Source organism: Aquila chrysaetos, chromosome 7, assembly GCF_900496995.4.
Source record: "Aquila chrysaetos chrysaetos chromosome 7, bAquChr1.4, whole genome shotgun sequence".
NCBI lineage: Eukaryota > Metazoa > Chordata > Aves > Accipitriformes > Accipitridae > Aquila > Aquila chrysaetos.
In genome coordinates, this window is record NC_044010.1 from 20,587,787 (window position 1) to 20,604,736 (window position 16,950).

The 16,950-nt window shown below is 38.6% G+C and overlaps 1 protein-coding gene and 1 long non-coding RNA gene across 6 annotated transcripts in view; one reads left to right on the forward strand and one right to left on the reverse strand.

The window, feature by feature from the left end:
- The window catches only part of ROBO1 (roundabout guidance receptor 1), a 764,721-nt gene that overhangs the window by 180,516 nt on the left and 567,255 nt on the right, over positions 1 to 16,950 (forward strand). The window lies entirely within an intron of this gene.
- The window catches only part of LOC115343744, a 53,300-nt gene continuing 48,246 nt past the window's right edge, over positions 11,897 to 16,950 (reverse strand). Inside the window, exon 4 of the long non-coding RNA XR_003924265.2 lies at positions 11,897 to 12,077. This is a non-coding gene — a long non-coding RNA (uncharacterized LOC115343744). The remainder of the gene's footprint in view (positions 12,078 to 16,950) is intronic.

Below are 16,950 nucleotides of genomic sequence, written 5' to 3' on the forward strand. Positions count from 1 at the left end.
AACCATGGCTAGAGAAAGTGTTTCTTGTAGTCCCTGTAAGACGAAGTTTCATCTCATTTTTACACACACAGTTCTTTATATTCCAAGTACCATGGTGAATAAGCATACACTGAAATTAAAAACCATCTCCCTTTGTTTGACCTTGCAAAACCTACATGTCCATGAAGCTGCTGGTCTTCCTGGGAAAAGAATGTGAGAGAAAATGTCTGCTGGTGTCACTGATGCCGCTATTTATTCCTCATTGACAGACTGTCACAATATGTAGTTCATGACGAAATATCTTGTAGTAAGTGCCTGGATGTATTTTATATCATGCTGTAGTCTTTATTTCATACCGGGGGGGAGAGGGTGGAGCACTTGCTCCTGTGTCCTGCAGTATGCATGCAGTGCTCAGTGCATCACTCTAACCCTTTCAAGGTTATGAATAGCCTGAAATATATGCTGCTGCACTAGGAAAGGATATGATCCTTTTATTTTTCTTATCTCGGAAACCTTTCCTGATGGCAGGTCAGGGGTGTCCCAAGAGTAATGCAATCTCCTCTGAAAATTTCAAAGAACATGATGATTATCTGCATTTGACTGAGGACATCTGTGCTGGCATACTGACACCCTACCTAATTGATTATCCCAGATTTGCACAGCTACATTCAAAACCAGGGGCCCAGCTGAACAGATGCCATGGCTAACACCCCCTCACATTTCATTGAAAAGTTCCACAAGTGGTTTGCTGTCTGTCGGAGCAGGGAATGTGTACGTATACTGATTTGTATTTTATCAGATTTTTCTTTCTGTAGTTGGGAAAACCCTTATACAACTTCAGGCAGGAGTTGCCTCAACCCGGAGGCATAACTAATTGGTTATTAACAATACCTGTGGCAAAACTGTCCTTACCCTTGGCTACGAGGTAGCAGTATTAAAATGCAACTTTGTCCTTTAACTCAGAGGGTGCTGAGGGTTCTGAGGGCAGTGCCTGGAAAGGTCCCTTAGCTCTTCCCCCAGGGACTTTGTTTCTTCAGTTCTCTGGAAGAACCAAAACGTTCGGTAAAACCTAATAGTGCGTGATCATATCTGTGTTTTTCAGTGGGATGGGCACTTTGACCTTGACCGCCTGCCATAGGAGTAATTCTCCCTTTTAGTCTCTGCAGTTGACCATGTGCTCTGATTTTATATAAAGATAAACAGTTTAAGCAAATTCTCATAGCCTCTACTCAGTCTAGTCCCCCTCTGTTGCTGACAGATGTTTATCATCACTTCTGCCAGTAGTGAAAATGCCATCAGTCCTTAATATAACATATGGGATACTTTTCAGCGTATGTTCCACAGCAATCTATCTAGCAGATGAAAATTAAGTGTGAGCGTGTATTACAGTACATTTCTTAAAGTTTGCTAGTACATAAGTGGGAAGTCCATTGTAATAAATTTTCTAGCTTTTATTTCAGTAGCAGGTCATGCTTTTATGGAAAGGAACAGCACTTAATCAGCTCTAAGTTTATGATTCCTGCAGATACAGATCGCATAGTTACGAACATTACAGAAAGTGTCTGTTAAAAGCAAATGAAAAACATGAAGTGAAAAATTGAAACTATTCTTTCCCCACTTATCTAACTTGCCTTTAATTCTGGTGACTAAACAAAGGACTAATCTACTTTTGGCTTGACTAAATATCAGTTCTTCATATGAGTCTTGGCTGTAACACCTTTCAAGGTAGTTTCTGTGAAAATGATTGGGTGGACATCCACAGCATAGCAGGAGTCCTTATTTTATACTTCACTGCAGGCTAAATTGAGTTTTACAGCTGATCTTTGCTTAATGTATTCTGACTTTCTGTCCTGGTTATCAGAACTAGGATGTCTTTCAGGTGATACAAAGCCTGCCATCTGGGTGAAGTCTCTAGTTAAAGTGGCGTTTTGTGGATTATTTCTCTATTTGCAATCAGGTCACTGCAGTGCAGATATGTCCGTTCATTGATCACAGCTGCTGAGCTCTCTGTACCTGTTTCCACCTGTAGATTGACTGTATCATTACTTGCTAAAATCCATCCCGCTGTCTCCATTTTAGTAAGGGGTAAGAGCTAAAATGAAAAGAACTTTCAGTTTCTTTCTTTCCCTCAGTGAAAATGTGCTGTGAAAAGAGGTCTGCCCACTTTGGCTGTTTGATAGGTAATAACCTTAGGTTGATCTGCTTTAAAATTAGAAATTAGAGTACAGAAATGTCCACAATAGCAAGAGAAACAGAAGCCTCTTGCAACTAGCTTAACATTTCACTGTAATGGAAAATATCTCTTCCATCTAATTTTTCTGCTTTGGAGCAGATTAAATTATAGGTTGGCAGACATGATCTCGGATTCTCTCGTTGCTAATATCTCAAGTTAATTCGTCTTGTAGCATATTTTCTAGAACACTTCCTATGCAGAGCAATGCTCAGTTAATGGTTTAGTTCCACCCATTTATTTCATTTTAGGCTTTCTCATTGATTAGGAAATTTTTTATGTTCAGCAATTACATTTGACATTGCTGTGTGCTGATATAAAGGAGCTCGGAGAAACAAGAATGGAAGTTGCCTTCAAAAGATGGCCACCCGGGAACTTGTGACCTTCTTCAGTTGCATTCCAAGAGAATGGGAAGGGAATTCCCACTTGTAAAACAGAAAATAAAAAGTTAGAGCATGACTTTGTGCTAAGTTACTTTGGAAAATGCAGTAAATACTCTCCTGACCATTTTACTGTACTGCTTCTGCTCCAAATTGTCATCCAACCATTCGCTTACATAACTAAAATGTTGGGGTTTTTTTTCCCAGAAAACACACAAGGATTTTTCTATGCTGATAGAATTAGCTAGTTGCAGCATTTCAGTTTGCAATAACTTTTGTTCAGCTTTGAGTTTTTGAATATGGTCCTCCTCTACTTGAAGCCTCTACTTGTTGACCTTAATGCTGTGGAAACACACAGTTTGATAGCAGCTAATGTCCCTATTCCAAAAGCAGGTTGGTGCTCTCTCTCAGGTGTTCTTGTGATTTGTTCTGGAAGAGGCAAACAGATACAACAGATAATTTTATTTCCTTTTCAGTTCTTAAATGCATTGATGTGTTTACAGAATTGGCTAAGGACAGGGGAATTCCCTATAAGCTGTGCGTTTCCCTCTCTTTAGACTCCATACCCAAGTCCAGGTCAGTGCAGGGAGAATAAAAATACTTCCCTTCTCACAGGTGTGTCATAAGTACATTGAAAAAAGTGATATGGTGCTTAGATACTATAGTTAGGGGAGCAATAAAAGTCGGGAAAATGGGTAAGTCAAATTGTAAGGAGAATTATAGAGGAAAAGGTAAAGGAATGATCCCAGGAATATCCTCCAGCCGCTTTGTGCTGCTCTTGCACAGCAATGCAGGGGTGGACGTAGCTTACCACGCCTGGGTACTCAGTGCAGCCCAGGACAGAAAGGGGCTGCCAGAGGATTCTCATAAATAGTCCTTGTCCCCAAGCACAGGGGGAAAAGCTGCAAGCACACATGCAAAATACACTGTATGTGAGGATGAAAAAGATGGGTTTATTTGGTCAAGGCATGCAGATGACTGAAAAGAGACAAAAGGGAGTAGGCTATTTCATCAATTTACTTTAGCTGCCTCATGCAAGGGTTAGGAGACAGTGATCATTATTCAGCCTCCCAAAGGAATTCAGCTCAGCGTAAGAGGGACAAAATGGTATATAATAACATTTTAAATAGTACAAGATCTACCAGTAACATTTTTTGTTTTGCCTTTTGTCTGCATTGCTATCACAGAAAAAGGGAACAATCACAACATTCATATTAACTGTTAAAAGTACAAATTATTCCCTACCTTTGCTGCCTGTTCTGAGAAAGGTGAAATAGTTAACTGAGTCTCTGTCAGTTTTGACGCACTGTTAAGCAACTGTGGTTCCCTTAACAGAGTCGGTCTGTAAAACCTGAAGCATCCTGCAGATGTTGGCCTTAAAGTACAATGTGGAGGAAAGGCACTTCAGCTGCAGTCAAAATATGTGAGTCAACCTCTGCATTTTAGGGGAAGCTGCCTTCCCTCACGTACTGGCCAGGGAACAGGAAAAGCCATCAGAAGGGGGAGATGCTTTGTGAGGGAGGAGTGTGCTACAGAATTTGTCATTCGCATTATGAAGAAGTTTTTCGTCTGATGACAAAGCTGGAGAATGTTTCCATTGATATCAAACAGAGATATCAGATATTGATACTGTCTTTGAAATTACCAAATACAGTGCTTGAGTGTACATAAAAGTGCATGCATATTTGACTGAATTTCCTTTGAATAAGGTACTGGCATCTAACTAAATGGGTAGTCTGGATAAAATGAAATATTTTAAGAAATTTAAAAATTTAGTATTCACAGCATAAAAGATTTAAAACCATTTGTTCAGCTATATGTATTAAAATGAGTTTCAAAGTAAACAGTTTTAATTAACGATTGCTAACTGATAATGTTTTGAGCTTTCCTCAAAACCGCTGGTCAGTGAAAAAGCCACTTCAGCAATATTGAACAAAGGATTATCCCGGGGTGTACTGTAAATTGCATTAAGATATCAGAAAGAGTTCACCCAAGCAGCAAAGGTTGCTGCATCCTTGACTGTAATCAGTAGAAAGGAAGCAGTAGCTAAGATTATATTTGAATTTAGTCAGTCTGTGGCAGGAAAAATCCCATTAGTCATGCATTGATTTGGAATATTCAAGTGCAGCCTGTATTGGTTCGGTTGAGAAGTAATCCTGATTTAAATGTTAAGCTTCTGAGGGCTAGCTTAATTTAAAGAAGATAAACCTTGGGATTGTATAAGGTATTTACCAGAAAGAACATGCTCTGTAGTTGAGATACTATTTAGCAGTTTAAAGAACCAGAGAATTTTGAAGTTCTGAATGCCATAGAAATGCTGGAGTTCCACAACACTTTTTTACATATTCTGTTTGTATACATGTTAAAATTAAGAGTGCCTGTTCCATTAGACTAAATCACACCTTCAGCAGCAGCAATGAAGGCAAGTCTGTCTACCAGCAATGACAGCTTCTGGTCATGGATCTAGTTTATTTTGTGACATACCTGGAGGAGCAGTGGTAAGCAGACATGTAGCTGCTGAATGCCACGGCTTGAGAGTCCCTGCTCCAGGCAGTACAGCACTGCTCCAGGATGCAGGTGTGCTCATTTCTATTCTAGCAAGCAAAGTTAGTTTTTCCCTTCACACTTCTGTTCCTTTTGTTCATCCTGCTTAACTGCGTATGTGCAATCTTGGCTAGGATGGCTAGCTATTTCTGTAATATAATCACAGAATAACAGACTAGTTGAGGTTGGCAGGGACCTCTGGAGGTCATCTCAGCCAACCCCCCTGCTGAAGCAGGGCCACCTAAAGCTGGCTGCCCAGGAGCATGTCCAGACAGCTTTGGAGTATCTCCAAGGGTGGAGAGTCCATAACCTCTGTTGGAGGTGCTTGTGCCAGTGCTCAGTCAGCCTCCCAGTCAAGCAGGGTTTCCTGATGTTCAGATAGCACCTCCTGTGTTTCAGTTTGTGCCCTTTGCCTCTCATCCTGTCACTGGGCACCACTGAAAAGAGCCTGGCTCTGTCCTCTTTGTACCCTCCCTTCAGATACTTGTATACGTTGACAAGATCCCCCCTGAGTCTACGCTACTCTAGGCTGAACAGTCCCAGCTCTCTCAGCCTTGCCTTGTAGGAGAGACGACCCAGTCCCTTAATCATTTTAGTTGCCCTTTGCTGGACTCTCTCCAGTAGCTCCATCTCTCTGTTGTACTGGTGAGCCCAGCACTGGACCCAGTACTCCAGGTGTGGCCTCACCAGTGCAGAGCAGAGGGGAAGGATCAACTCCCTCCACCTCCGGACAACACTCCTCCTAATGCAGCCCAGGATGCCATTGGCCTTCTTTGCAGCCAGGGCACATTGCTCAGGGCTCATGTTCAACTTGGTGTCCACCAGGACCACCAGGTCCTTTTTTGCAAAGCTGAAAAAAAGCATACGGAACTTTAAAATATTTGTAGAAATTTTGAGCAGATCATTAGCTGGTGTATATTAGTGGAGCTCCATTGAAGTTGGTGGTCATAAATACATCAATGCGTAATAATGAAGTCTGTGGTTGTCTTGAAACCACTGTGTCCTTTGACCAGAAGTGAAAATCTTTTCTTTGAATATTACTTATACAGTTGCAAAATTTAATATACATTTCATTTATAAAAGAAAAAAGCCATGGTAATTTGGTTAAAAACAAGTTTAAAACCATTTTGATATTTTGGAAACCAAGTAAGCTGATTTTCCTTCTGTAAAAAGAACTTGCCTCACAATTTAATTCCATTATGCTTAAATAAAAACATATAAAAATATCTCAAAACTCTGTAATATAAAAAGAATCTACTTGTTTTGAGTCACGTGAAAAAGTTCATGCCATCTGATATTTTTCTGGCATTGCTGTCATTACCAGCAGAGTGGAAAAAAGGTATTCCTACTGTTCTATTTACAAGGACATTATTCAGTGGACCATAAGAATCTGGAGACAAATTAAAAGAATATTGAGGAAGCTGACTGCTTTCAAAGGGCCATAAAAAGGGCTACATTCTGTAACAAAAATAAGAGATTTTACTTATGTCTATCAAGAACTTTCTGTTGTTATTGTGGTAGTATTATTATGTTTCTATATTATATCAGAGAGCAAATGGTTGAGTTTAGTGATTCTGACCTTTGTATTCCTATTTAATTTGAAATATATAGTACCTTTTCACAGTAAAAAAGACTAAAATTGGTAGTGACTTACGATCCTTCAGAATGAAACGTGCAAGGGAGCATTGTGCTTTAGCTAGGGTGATGCTTTAAATTCCATACCCTAGGATTTCCTTACAGATTCTGGATGGACACAGCTGAATATTTTTCTTGGGAATCACCTTTTGTGATATACAAGTTGCCCTTGTAATGCAGTAAAACATACTTAATACATACAAGATGTAGAGGTTATATATAAAAGCTTACTACTGAGGTGGCATTAATGTACTCTGTCTTTTTGAATAGAAAGAAATGGACAGAAAGAAGACAAGCCTTTTTTGTTGTTGTTTCATATTTCATAGTATATTCCAGTAGACTTAATGAAATTCAGAATGCCGACCAGATAACATAGAAAAACCATGCTGGGACATTAATATGAACAATAGCAAACATAAACACAAAGTCTTCTTCAGATTCCAATTACAACACACCCATCACTCTCCATTTTTTTCTGTTCCCAAGGAACATAGGGAAAATACTGTTCAATAATGTAAGATATGAACTAGTAGCAAGCTATCTAATTCTAGCACACACTAAGAATACCTTCGTCCAAGATAGTTTACTCATTCTACCTTGTCCAGCTAGGTTGTTCAAAAAAGGAATTAGTGAAAAAGATGTAGTATATTGTAAATCCATAATTTCATTTGATGTTTAGGATTTCTGCAGAGACTCAATATTTTTTTGAAGGTAGCAAATTGAGCAGGAAAACAAAACATCTACTATTAATCAAGGGAATATACAGACCATTCTAAGCCAGTCAAGGTAGCAGGATGTGTTTATTTTGAGAATAGTGGAAATCCCATCCATAAAGACAGTTTTGTGTCTTAAAATTTCTATGGAGCTCTTTTAAGACTCACTTCTGAAAAAAGCAAAAAATAAATATTGAAATAATTACTCAAGCTGGTGCAAGAGTTTTGTAGCACAAAATTAGAGACAGTGCCTTGAAATGGGGAATGAACGTGGAATTGTCAAATGTGAATGTCTGTAATTATGAAAGATGTTTAAAGATTTGAAACTCACAAAGTGCACACCGAAAAAGTGTGATAGAAACATTGTAAACACTTCTGTGGTATCAAAAATGACAAAGAGGAGGTTGAAGAAGTTCTTTGTTTGTACTTTCCATTCAGCTCTTCCCTTACTCATCCCACTCCTTACCTTGTTTTTGTTCCTGTCCTCTATTCTGCTGTTATTTATTAGCTCCTTTTTTTAAATGGCCTCAATCATCATCCTCTGTTGCCTTTCTCTTGCTTTTCATGTTACTGTTGGGTCCATGGTTTGATTTATAGATTACATGCTGAATTTTGGAGGCAGCTTTCTGTTAAACGTATAATCTCCCAGATGGAAATTATGGTAGTTGCTCTGTGTAAAAGCCTAAAGACCTTTACCTGAGATTTCCTCTCTGCTCCCCACCCCAGAGGGGCAGCTATAGCAGCTGATGGCTTGCCATCAGTGTCACGTTGCAGCTGTGACAGGGCAGCAGGGGAATCTGTTATGCGGGGGGCTGGTGCCAGGGACCACTTGGGTTTCATACCAACTTCTCCATTTGAAATTCTTCCTCAAGTAGCCTAAGACCATTGACCTTCCCATACTGTTAAAAAGCTCTTGATTCAGGATTCACAGAGGGTGGGGAAGCCTGAGATACTGTTTTGTTTATGTCTATGTAGGAGAAAGGGTTGCATCCCTTTTTTCCTCCAAAATTCAAGGGCTGGGAAAATCTTTGGCCTGTGATACTTCCTTCCTGTCAGTCCTTTACTTTTAGAGATGTGCTTCTATTTATATTGTATTAAACTATTATTAAGAGAGCCTAGAATATGAAATAGAGGATAGCTTTATTATTTCAGATAAAGCTGTGGAAATGAGCATGTATTTGTTGCTTTACTCTGTATGCCAATGCTCATTAATGGTTACTAATTTTGCTTGAGTCTGTGAATGAAACTGAGTTGTTGCTTCATAAAGAAGAAATTAACTCTTAGATATGTACTGTTGTCATTAAATAGTCCAGCAAACTTCCTGACTGCCATTTTGGGGAAACAAGGTCCATCCTGAAGATACGAAAAAACATGTAAGGAAAGGAGAACCAATACTTGCGGAAACATATGTCTGACATGTTTATGGAGAAAATAAAACATAAGTAAGATGAAAATGGTATTCAGGTACAAAGTTTTCAAGCTAAGCCTTAGGTCATATAAATGTTAACTACATATTGATCTTCCAAGAAAGGATTTTAAGACAGAGCAGACTACATAAGGGGAAGAACTCTAGTTAACTACAGAGACCTTGCTAAGGGCATGCATACTTTCAGGTGGAAAGCAGGAAATACATGTTACAAAATATTAAGCTATACTGACTTGTGCATTTCACTAACCTCCTGCTGAATTTGTGAAATTTCAGCTTACTTCTTGGTTGTGAGATACTAATTGCTTAATAGTTTTTAACTTTCTTTTCTCATCTTTCTCAAATTGAAGGCAATATATCTGTATTGCCTGAGATAGCTAGGCTTGAACTGTTTCAGCTCTTGCTCCCCATAAAAGCAAAGCTCAGGTGTCAGCCATTCCCTACCCTGTATCTGAATTTTCTTGCCAAGAAAGCCAGAATGTGAACCAACATGAGAAGAGTGAAGGTAATCTGGGGGTTGGGCTGCAGTACAGACTGTGAGTCCCAAGACAACATGATGTTACAGGTACAGTTCTGCCTTGCTTCTCTCCATAAACGGCAGGAAGGAAACAGGACTCTTACGCCAGGGAAATACGTAACACATTAAAGGCAAAGGTTCATTCTGAAAGCCTAACATGAAGAATCAATTCTAATCCATAACTGCTTGTCACAAGTAGCACTTTCATGCATGAATAATAATATTGAACTCAATCAGTACTCAGGTGATTGGTTTCTCCGAGATAGCTAAGTGCTGTTTTTTTCTGCTTTGTGATTCCTGGTCAAGATAGTACACCATGTTGCTAAAGAACACAACTAAAATATTCTAAAAACAATGGATAATAATGGGCCAAACCTCTAAATAGAAAAGAAATAATTGCTCCTGTATTTAGAGTCTACTATGGCTCTTGAGCATCTGCCTAGATCCTGATATTATTACACTACATTTTCATGCCTATTCCAGCATAAAAAGAGTTAACTGCCCTGACCAGTAAATGTGTTCCTTCATATTTATAAGCTCCTTTGGCAATTCCAGTACTTATTAGGGAGGACTGATTTTTATCTATGGCTTGGATTGCTTGCTTAAAAAGCACGTTCTCTTCCTAAGCCAAAAATAATAGGATTGAATAGTGATGCTTCTGCTGTCCCGGCATTCTCTAGGACCTAAATCAGAGCGTGACACAAGTGTGACTGGCATAGCTACTGATACAGCAGTTATGAAAGTACATTTTTCAGAAATGTATACTGGCCTGCAATGTGTATTGTCATACTTCTCTATATGAACATTGATTTTAAGTTACAGTCATTTCTTTTATTGCAGTTTTCACAGGGAAATCACGTACTAGCTGCTAATATGCTATCTGTCTCCAGGATGCTGTGTAGCTGAACCTAATATTAGTATTTCACTGACCTTATAAATTTTGCCTTTGGGTTTATTTGTGTTTTGTAATGTTTGGGGTTTTTAATATTTAATCTGTGAATCCTGTTTGATGTATTAGAGGACAAATAACCTCTAATGAAACTGATGGGACTGTCCCTTTCAATTACGAAGACAAAGGAATCAATGGGACTCATTTCACACATTAAATGAGGTTGGTATTATTTAACACTACAATGAGGGACAATAATTGATGATAAATTACGAATGAAGTCCTATTGGATTATGCATTACTTCACTCATAGTGGTATGAAGGATTAATTAAATTGTGCAGGAAGCTGCAATACATGAAGTTTTCTCAACTCTGCCTCAGCTATCAAACCCTATGACAGGCATGTAAAGCATGCTTTTATTTTTACTTCTTTGAGGGAGAAAAATCAAATAATGCATTTGATTAGTTTTCTATACATTCATTTAGATGGACCATCATCAGTCTTTAATTGTTCATTTCAGCAGTGCAAGGAAAAGGAAATGTAAAATTAGGAGAGAGGTCATAAGATAAACCTCAGATCCTGAACACAAAAAACTACCATTTATGTAAGGCAAGGAGAAATCCGTTAAACTATGGATCTTAATTATTACTATACACAAAGATATATGGAATTAGTTCATATTCCTCCTCAGTCACTGCAAGTAGTGCACTTTTCTGCACTAGCACTGTCAATTCTTTTTTAAGAAAGAATTGATAAAGATTCATTCACATTACTACTGGAAAAAAAAACCTAAATGAAAGGTGTTTACAGCAACAATTTCTGTAATGAATTCATCCACCAGATACAAATGGATGCATCTCAGCAGTAAATGGGTTTAAATTTATTTATTTATTTATTTTAATTTATCTATTTAATTGGCTAAAGATATGAGGCTTGATAATCATTTCTTAAGGATCCGTTTACCACTTTTCTGCTTTATTCTGACTGTTAGTCCCCTTATGCACTCAGTAGTTCCTGCTGGTACCCCTTGTCCTATCAGGTGAGCTCAGTTTCTTCAGCCAGCTGGTTGCAAAGGAGTTAAGAGACCTCTGTAGCCCACCCTAGTCTCTGGGAAGTGCTCACTTATAGCTCGATCAGCCAGGGCTGTTGTTCCATCTCAAGCCTGGAGTGATGCTTGTGTTAGCATTGCTGGGTCTTGAGCCAGATGCTAAATTGTTTTGCTCCAATATCCTGCTCAGTTCTTGTAGGAAGTTTGCCTGTTTCTGCCTCTGGACTGGCTGCTCTATTTCACTGGAAGTTTTCTTTGAAAGTGTAAATGTCAGAGCCTGTAAAGGAGTCAGCGTTATTGCTGAGTGCCCCTATGATGAAAATCTCCGTTACTCACAGTGGCAGCCTCTACAGCTATTTTGTGACTTCCTGGCTCCTTTACAGGTAGGTAATGCTAGCAATAGGATAATGTATCACAGATAACATCTCTCCTGCAATGCAGCACCTTGTTTTCTGTTGAGTCTGAGGCAGGTTAACCAACATAAAGGAAATGCTCTGACCAATGTAGGCCAAATTAAGGATTCATTTGGAGAAGTTACTAGATACGCTTTTATTCTATGAAATACAATCTTGTGAAAGGTAATATCGGTGGGATTACTCAAAATTTAAAAACAAGAACCCCAAACAAGACCACACACCCTTTCACATGGATAAAGATTTGCAAGGAGATCTTCTGTTATGCCGGGAGGTGCTCCATTATTTATTTCCTCTTCCCACTAGGACAAAAGATAGAAAGTTAAATACGCAACTGGAAGATGTCCCTGAGAGATAAAATTATACCTTTGACTGAGTTTGTGAGGTATTTATAATGTTGGGAAGTGATATTTCAAGTTTTTATGCAACCTGCTTTGTAGTCTGTAGTTCCTTTTTTCTTTTAATATTTCTTATATAGTGATGACAGTGCTGCAAACCGTCAGTCAGGACTAGCTTATGCACGTCCTCCTGTCAGCATGAGTCTGGAGCACTGTGGAGATCTAATGGAGCAAGGCAACGAAATCAGAAGGCAAAGTCATCCCTGTATGACTTTGAAAAGTCACTTAGCGTTTTTAAACAGGAGCTGTCACAAGTGGACTCAGCTGCACTCATTCCCCTTTGTTGTGTGCAGGAAAAGATCTGTGTATGTTAATCAACACCTCCACCTCTTGCACTCTTGCTTCAAGTCTTGAAATTTCCATCAGCTCCTAGCTCATGCTAACAACATAATTTAAATCTTTTCTCTTTCTTTTCTTTTTCATTTAAGAGTTTTCAACTCTCTTGTAGAGAGCAAGCATGCAGAGGAAAGCTTAAAAATTCAAGAGAATGCATTTAGTCATAATCAGGAAACCAGAAAGCAAATTAGAACACAAGATCTGAACTGTATTTTTAAATCTTGTTATTTGAGAGGTCTTGGTTTTTAGTGTTATATTTTTATGTACTAATTATAATGAGAGTTATGTTTCTTTTGAATGACAAGCAAACGTTTAATACAAATATTGCACAATTGTTTCATAAGAAATGTAGAAAGTGCTTAGCTTCTGCATACTGTAAAATAATTTTGAAAACTTGAAAGTCCCTGAAAAGAAAAATCAAATTCCATTATCCCGCTTAAATGCGAATAAGCTTAAGAAAGGTTAATTGCACTGTTCTGACTCCAGGCCATCTATCATCATGTTGACAGAACATTTTCTTCCATGGTAGGAACAATGATAGGGCGTAGCAGTGATGATATAAATTGAATAGTCACTTTTTCATGTAGATGTATGCACTTGCAAAAATAATGCATTGGGATTCCCAAGTTGTGACAACGTAGGAATTTGTGATTAGAAAAAATGGTGAGAAAGGGCTTGAAATGTTCAAGTACATTTCATTGACATGCAATACAGAACAAATTGTATTTAATAACCTCCTTTTAAAATTATTTCTAATTAGTGAGACATTTTGGCAGGTGTGCTTTCCTTTTTATCTTTGAAATTTTACTTTAATTTTTTTGACAGACTAGTCTCATAATGATTACAAAAGAAAAGACAAAGCACCTAGGTCATCTAATCTACAATTAACTCTGTTAATTTCCTGGAAGAATGAAAAAGATTGATGTAAAATGTTACACATCACATGCCTTTAGCCTCTGAGAATTTAGTACAAGTGAGAGAGATTTATCCTGTAATTATATAACTAAATGTGATCCAAAAAAATCAGTGAATTTTCTACAGGGAAGTGTTCTTGACTGCTGAAGAAACCTCTGATGATGTGCTTTAACTTCAGTCATTCTGTGTTTGTAGAATCATTTCAATGTTGTAATGGTGGAAGCAATGAGGAGAATGTTTATCCCAAATTCTGGATTACCAACATAACTTGGAGTCCACAATTAAAAGTGCAAAATAAATAGCATAGAAGAAAACCATAATCACGCTAAAACTAAATAACAGCCCTGCTCTTTCTGAATGTCAGCTGCCTCTTCTCCTGTATCCTTGGAAAATAAAGAGATACGGGCATGATCAAGGGGCTGCACCACGCATATTTCGTTTCTGATGTGCAGTTCTGCTCAGTGAATGCAAACCAACAGACCCCGTCTGTTCATGATGAAATAGCTGCAGGTATCTATCACGCAGAGGAAGGCACTTTCTCATTTGAGCATATCCTTAAACCATTTGGAGGTTTTTAGATTAAAATCAACATGTTGAATTCTACCACTTTATTTTCTGGAACCATGTAGATCTGCCCAGAGTGCTGATGTAACATCCTCCAGGTGTGAAATCCCATGAAATCAGAAGGTCCCAGAATGCTGCAGTGGTTTAAGTTTACCTTGAATTTGGTGTGACACCTTGCCTATCATGGGATTTATAGCAATCAAAACCTCAGGAACCAAACCCATGACTACTTGTGTGGCAAATTTTATACTGCAGAAAAGTTTTGCAGTTTCAGCCAGAGACAAATCATTAGTAGAATGATATATTCAAAAGGAAACCATGATGCAAACTCCGTTTTCTGTTGAAGGCAGCATTAAAAAATTCCTATTGCTTTTGGCAAGATCAGTTAGATCTACACTGAGTGCCTCTCAAAATCCTAGTTTAGATGCTTTAGCCACACTGGCCAAAACTTACCAGATCTGTTCAAACTCACCATGACCAGCAGCTAGTGTTCCCAAGGGTATTTGCAAGAGCGTCAGTGTCAAACACTGTCCCTTAATTTTATGTGTATGGCTTATTTACGTGTGGGATGCTGTATCCTTTTGTCTTTCTAATCTTCCTGCTCTCTGTCAGAGGAACGAAAGGACTCCAGTTTTTCACTACCGTGTTCTCGTAAATTCTTTGTAAGGGTAGCATTACAGTGTAACACTGAGGGCTTTATTAGCCTCTAAGATCCCGTTTAAGTTGTCATCCAGTAGATATGGAAGATTGGATCTTCTAATAGGAACAGCCAAGGCAGGCAGTAAAACTTACTCTTTCCCATTATTTTCTTCATTAACCACAAACACTCTTGTCTCCACCGCAGTGTTCAAGCCCCGACTCCATTTCTGTTTTTCCTGAAGTATTACTTTTCTCAACTCGTTTACATTACACTATTCGTCAATCCATTGCCTATATTACTTTGCAAATGCAGTAAGAATCAAGCTCATCCAGAAGAAACGAGTGGCATCTGTTGCAAGGTATTACTTGTCACTGGGGAAAAAAAAAGCAAACAACAAACTCCTTATGCCATATATTGTTGGCTTACGATACAGGGAAGTACCTTTAGGAAACACTAGCTGTGGGCAGATATTTGGATGATAAACTAGGGAATGAAAGTAAGCTAACTAAAAAAGCCACCGTAGATTTTTAAGTGTCTGTTACTAAATGACAAGCATGTAGCTATAGATAAGTAACAGGGTTTTTTTCAGTGCTGAATGCTTTCTAGAGCTCCTCTAGATAATCCCCCCCCCCCCCAAAAAAAAATTGTTTCAAAAATGAAAATTCAAGGTATGTTTGTGCAAACATACATTGCTTTGAAGATTTGTGCCAAAAGTGTGGATTTGTGTGGCACTTCTGGGTTTTTTTGTTTCCCTTCTGCCATTTACATGTTCATCCAAGGCACAGAAACAATACCAAGCAAAAATAGTAAATATTTGAAGACACAATTAAAATTTGGACACTAAATACCTAAAAATATTTTGTGAACATAAGGAGTTCATAAAGCAGAGAAAAAGGGCATTTGTTTAATAGTGCTCATAAACACTACCAGTTTACACAAAATTACTGAACTTTAAATGGGTAAAATCAGTAGGCAAAACCTGATGCGCACCCTCACACACATGCAGACAGCCGTAGAGGAGAAGAGATGCAAGTGTTAAACAAAGGTGCATCTCCACCAGTCTCTCAAACAATCCCAACAATAGCAACAAAACCCTAGCAGAAGGTCAGGCAAAAAGTTTTTACTGCTGCTTGTTCTTTTTTCATTTACTAGGCATTGCTGAATAGGGATTATGGATTCTGACCACAAATTTCAACACGCGCTTCTATTTTTCCTCCACCTCTGTGTGACACTTTTTTTTATCGGCACTGGAACATATACCAGTGAGCTTGAAGTACCGTGACAGCTAACAGGCAGGCTGAATAAATTGTTGCTGTGTGCCTGGGGGTCTACATTTCCCTGACGCCTTCTCTTTTCTTTTTCGCCTGTCCCCATTCCTCTCCCTCCCCTTCCCCTCTCCTCCCCTCATTTCCCTGCCCTGTCAGCTGTTGCAGAATTCCATTTTTAATGTGTCGTCTGCAACGTGTACAAGACTCTGTGCATAAGCAGGCTTGTCCTCATAATCATACTTTGCCCTTCTAGTAGCACACATTGCAATAACAACAAGAATATTTTAATATTCGTAGCAAGGTATTTTACATGCACAGGGTTTGGAGGTCTTGTGCTGCCTAATACTGTATTCTTTTAATATCAAATTCACTTCAGTCTATGTGATGTTAGTAAACCAGGCAGTTGTGCCTTGGCTTTGTTCTGGATTGTCCATTTGATCACATCATGCTTTAAGGACTATATTTGCCAGCAACTAGGGGTTGCCCCTTTGACCTTAAAGAAGAATATTGTCCCTTTGCACTGCAGTAATGACTGCTTTTTCCTACATGCCCAGAAGGATGGAGCTTAAGAACTGTATTCCTAGTAGATTATACTGACAGGCAGTAACTCTCTGGTGCATATGTTATAGTATTGCTGGCTTACAATTGCATTTTTTTTTTCTCTTTGAGTGAATACAATGTTGAGTTTGGGTTTCTCTTTGCTGTGGCATGCTATATTCACAACTTACAAAGATGTGGATGTGGTCATTAAAAGAATTTTCAATTTGTTTCTATTTATCACATCAGGACCTTTCAGAATTTGCATGGTGTGTCATGTAGCTGGAACCGAATAACTCACTGACAAAAACCCAGATTCTTAATTACTAGAGTTTCTACCCTTTCTGTAAAGATGGACAGGGGGAAGAGTGAGAGGGAGGGTGTCCATGGCACTGAAATATTTTAAAGGTCAAGAGCTTTTTGTGCAGCATGACTAAGTGCAGACTCAGAGGCTGGGCATAAACTGTTGGTCGGTACTGTCGCTTGTTTGCTTTGGCCCAGAGCCTGTGCAGGCCAC